We start from the raw sequence: 4,860 nt of genomic DNA, 5'->3' as shown, positions 1-4,860 counted from the left end.
CTTCCTCCCCCAGCCCCACAGGTGTTGTTAGATCAGTCCACCAAGGCTAACTCTCCTCTCTTCCTCCCCCAGCCCTACAGGTGTTGTTAGATCAGTTCCACCAAGGCTATATCTCCTCTCTTCCTCCCCAGCCCTACAGGTGTTGTTGGATCAGTTCCACCAAGGCTAACTCTCCTCTCTTCCTCCCCCAGCCCTACAGGTGTTGCTTGAGACCAGTCCACCAAGGCTAACTCCTCCTCTCTTCCTCCCCAGCCCCACAGGTGTTGTTTAGACCAGTCCACCAAGGCTAACTCTCCTCTCTTCCTCCCCCAGCCCTACAGGTGTTGTTGGATCAGTCCACCAAGGCTAACTCTCCTCTCTTCCTCCCCCAGCCCTACAGGTGTTGTTGGATCAGTCCCACCAAGGCTAACCCTCCTCTCTTCCTCCCCAGCCCTACAGGTGTTGTTGGATCAGTCCACCAAGGCTAACTCTCCTCTCTTCCTCCCCCAGCCCTACAGGTGTTGTTAGATCAGTTCCACCAAGGCTAACTCTCCTCTCTTCCTCCCCCAGCCCTACAGGTGTTGTTAGATCAGTCCACCAAGGCTAACTCTCCTCTCTTCCTCCCCCAGCCCTACAGGTGTTGTTAGATCAGTTCCACCAAGGCTATATCTCCTCTCTTCCTCCCCCAGCCCTACAGGTGTTGTTGGATCAGTTCCACCAAGGCTAACTCTCCTCTCTTCCTCCCCCAGCCCTACAGGTGTTGTTTAGACCAGTCCACCAAGGCTAACTCTCCTCTCTTCCTCCCCCAGCCCTACAGGTGTTGTTTAGACCAGTCCACCAAGGCTAACTCTCCTCTCTTCCTCCCCCAGCCCTACAGGTGTTGTTGGATCAGTCCACCAAGGCTAACTCTCCTCTCTTCCTCCCCCAGCCCTACAGGTGTTGTTGGATCAGTCCACCAAGGCTAACTCTCCTCTCTTCCTCCCCCAGCCCTACAGGTGTTGTTGGATCAGTCCACCAAGGCTAAATCTCCTCTCTTCCTCCCCCAGCCCTACAGGTGTTGTTGGATCAGTTCCACCAAGGCTAACTCTCCTCTCTTCCTCCCCCAGCCCTACAGGTGTTGTTTAGACCAGTCCACCAAGGCTAACTCTCCTCTCTTCCTCCCCCAGCCCTACAGGTGTTGTTTAGACCAGTCCACCAAGGCTAACTCTCCTCTCTTCCACCCCCAGCCCTTCAGGTGTTGTTAGACCAGTCCACCAAGGCTAACTCTCCTCTCTTCCTCCCCCAGCCCTACAGGTGTTGTTGGATCAGTCCACCAAGGCTAACTCTCCTCTCTTCCTCCCCCAGCCCTACAGGTGTTGTTAGATCAGTCCACCAAGGCTAACTCTCCTCTCTTCCTCCCCCAGCCCTACAGGTGTTGTTGGATCAGTCCACCAAGGCTAACTCTCCTCTCTTCCTCCCCCAGCCCTACAGGTGTTGTTAGATCAGTTCCACCAAGGCTAACTCTCCTCTCTTCCTCCCCAGCCCTACAGGTGTTGTTGGATCAGTCCACCAAGGCTAACTCTCCCTCTCTTCCTCCCCCAGCCCTACAGGTGTTGTTGGATCAGTCCACCAAGGCTAACTCTCCTCTCTTCCTCCCCCAGCCCTACAGGTGTTGTTGGATCAGTCCACCAAGGCTAATCTCTCTTCCTCCCCCAGCCCTACAGGTGTTGTTGATCAGTCCACCAAGGCTAATCTCCTCTTTCCTCCCCAGCCCTACAGGTGTTGTTGGATCAGTTCCACCAAGGCTAAATCTCCTCTCTTCCTCCCCCAGCCCTACAGGTGTTGTTGGATCAGTCCACCAAGGCTAACTCTCCTCTCTTCCTCCCCCAGCCCTACAGGTGTTGTTAGACCAGTCCACCAAGGCTAACTCTCCTCTCTTCCTCCCCCAGCCCTACAGGTGTTGTTAGACCAGTCCACCAAGGCTAACTCTCCTCTCTTCCTCCCCCAGCCCTACAGGTGTTGTTGGATCAGTCCACCAAGGCTAACTCTCCTCTCTTCCTCCCCCAGCCCTACAGGTGTTGTTGGATCAGTCCACCAAGGCTAACTCTCCTCTCTTCCTCCCCCAGCCCTACAGGTGTTGTTGGATCAGTCCACCAAGGCTAACTCTCCTCTCTTCCTCCCCCAGCCCTACAGGTGTTGTTAGACCAGTCCACCAAGGCTAACTCTCCTCTCTTCCTCCCCCAGCCCTACAGGTGTTGTTGGATCAGTCCACCAAGGCTAACTCTCCTCTCTTCCTCCCCCAGCCCTACAGGTGTTGTTAGATCAGTTCCACCAAGGCTAACTCTCCTCTCTTCCTCCCCCAGCCCTACAGGTGTTGTTAGATCAGTCCACCAAGGCTAACTCTCCTCTCTTCCTCCCCCAGCCCTACAGGTGTTGTTAGATCAGTTCCACCAAGGCTATATCTCCTCTCTTCCTCCCCCAGCCCTACAGGTGTTGTTGGATCAGTTCCACCAAGGCTAACTCTCCTCTCTTCCTCCCCCAGCCCTACAGGTGTTGTTTAGACCAGTCCACCAAGGCTAACTCTCCTCTCTTCCTCCCCCCAGCCCTACAGGTGTTGTTTAGACCAGTCCACCAAGGCTAACTCTCCTCTCTTCCTCCCCCAGCCCTACAGGTGTTGTTGGATCAGTCCACCAAGGCTAACTCTCCTCTCTTCCTCCCCAGCCCTACAGGTGTTGTTGGATCAGTTCCACCAAGGCTAACTCTCTCTCTTCCTCCCCCAGCCCTACAGGTGTTGTTGGATCAGTCCACCAAGGCTAACTCTCCCTCTCTTCCTCCCCCAGCCCTACAGGTGTTGTTAGATCAGTTCCACCAGGGCTAACTCTCCCCCCTTCCTCCCCAGCCCTACAGGTGTTGTTAGATCAGTCCACCAAGGCTAACTCTCCTCTCTTCCTCCCCCAGCCCTACAGGTGTTGTTAGATCAGTTCCACCAAGGCTATATCTCCTCTCTTCCTCCCCCAGCCCTACAGGTGTTGTTGGACCAGTTCCACCAAGGCTAACTCTCCTCTCTTCCTCCCCCAGCCCTACAGGTGTTGTTTAGACCAGTCCACCAAGGCTAACTCTCCTCTCTTCCTCCCCCAGCCCTACAGGTGTTGTTTAGACCAGTCCACCAAGGCTAACTCTCCTCTCTTCCTCCCCCAGCCCTACAGGTGTTGTTGGATCAGTCCACCAAGGCTAACTCTCCTCTCTTCCTCCCCCAGCCCTACAGGTGTTGTTGGATCAGTCCACCAAGGCTAACTCTCCTCTCTTCCTCCCCCAGCCCTACAGGTGTTGTTGGATCAGTCCACCAAGGCTAACTCTCCTCTCTTCCTCCCCCAGCCCTACAGGTGTTGTTGGATCAGTCCACCAAGGCTAACTCTCCTCTCTTCCTCCCCCAGCCCTACAGGTGTTGTTTAGACCAGTCCACCAAGGCTAACTCTCCTCTCTTCCTCCCCCAGCCCTACAGGTGTTGTTGTAGACCAGTCCACCAGGCTAACTCTCCTCTCTTCCTCCCCCAGCCCTACAGGTGTTGTTGGATCAGTCCACCAGGCTAACTCTCCTCTCTTCCTCCCCAGCCCTGCAGGTAACTCTCCTCTCTTCCTCCCCCAGCCCTACAGGTGTTGTTAGATCAGTCCACCAAGGCTAACTCTCCTCTCTTCCTCCCCCAGCCCTACAGGTGTTGTTGGATCAGTCCACCAAGGCTAACTCTCCTCTCTTCCTCCCCCAGCCCTACAGGTGTTGTTAGATCAGTTCCACCAAGGCTAACTCTCCTCTCTTCCTCCCCCAGCCCTACACAGGTGTTGTTAGACCAGTCCACCAAGGCTAACTCTCCTCTCTTCCTCCCCAGCCCTACAGGTGTTGTTGGATCAGTCCACCAAGGCTAAATCTCCTCTCTTCCTCCCCCAGCGCCCTGCAGGTGTTGTTGGATCAGTCCACCAAGGCTAAATCTCCTCTTCCTCCCCCAGCCCTACAGGTGTTGTTGGATCAGTCCACCAAGGCTAACTCTCCTCTCTTTCCTCCCCAGCCCTACAGGTGTTGTTGATCAGTCCACCAAGGCTAACTCTCCTCTCTCTTCCTCCCCCAGCCCTACAGGTGTTAGAAAGAGATTTCAGTCCACCAAGGCTAACACTCCTCTCTTCCTCCCCCAGCCCTACAGGTGTTGTTAGATCAGTCCACCAAGGCTAACTCTCCTCTCTTCCTCCCCCAGCCCTACAGGTGTTGTTGGATCAGTCCACCAAGGCTAACTCTCCTCTAAAGGGACATGAGAGGACGGTGCAGTACCTCCAGAGACTGGGTGAGTTAACCTCCCAACATCAACTTAACGCTGATGGTTTGAACGATATTGGATTAAACATCCAAGTAAATGAACACTGGGATTGAAACATACAATAGGCTTTCCACACAGCAGAGTTTTTATTTTATTTTACCTTTATTTATCCAGGCAAGTCAGTTAAGAACAAATTCTTATTTTCAATGACGGCTAGGAACAGTGCCTGTTCAGGGGCAGAACGACAGATTTGTACCTTGTCAGCTCAGGGGTTTGAACTTGCAACCTTCCGGTTACTAGTCCAACGCTCTAACCACTAGGCTACCCTGCCGCCCCAGCAGATGTTATAGTTGATGCGTGTATGACGGCACTAACGAAGAGAACACCACAGTCGATATAGCTCCACAAACAACACCATATGAGTTAACCTTTAACCTTTCCACCATTCTCACACGTCCAACCCTGTCTTCTCTGAGCGTACCATTAATCATCTCTTTATCATTATCTTGTCAGGGATGGAGAATCTGGTCATTATCTTTGAGTTCTCTCCCTGGGTTCTGAAGATCTGTCCTGAGGACGGACTCAAGGTGAGACAGGAT

At 53.7% G+C, this 4,860-nt stretch overlaps 1 long non-coding RNA gene across 14 annotated transcripts; it reads left to right on the top strand.

Moving 5' to 3' along the window:
* Positions 1-434: 434 nt before the first annotated feature.
* On the top strand, positions 435-3,759 carry LOC127922651 (uncharacterized). 14 transcript variants are annotated; one of them, XR_008111829.1, is made up of 4 exons: positions 435-1,033; positions 1,798-2,151; positions 3,165-3,400; positions 3,671-3,759. It is a non-coding gene; the product is annotated as an uncharacterized LOC127922651 (long non-coding RNA). The 14 variants fall into 14 exon arrangements; XR_008111826.1 differs by having other exon boundaries at positions 1,798-2,269; XR_008111839.1 differs by lacking the exons at positions 3,165-3,400; positions 3,671-3,759 and adding exons at positions 1,273-1,331; positions 1,569-1,627 and having other exon boundaries at positions 1,975-2,430.
* Positions 3,760-4,860: the final 1,101 nt, after the last annotated feature.

This window comes from Oncorhynchus keta, unplaced genomic scaffold (genome assembly GCF_023373465.1).
Source record: "Oncorhynchus keta strain PuntledgeMale-10-30-2019 unplaced genomic scaffold, Oket_V2 Un_contig_26550_pilon_pilon, whole genome shotgun sequence".
Lineage (NCBI taxonomy): Eukaryota > Metazoa > Chordata > Actinopteri > Salmoniformes > Salmonidae > Oncorhynchus > Oncorhynchus keta.
The sequence above is the reverse complement of the archived record's forward strand: the minus strand, read 5'-3'. Positions and strand labels throughout refer to the sequence as shown.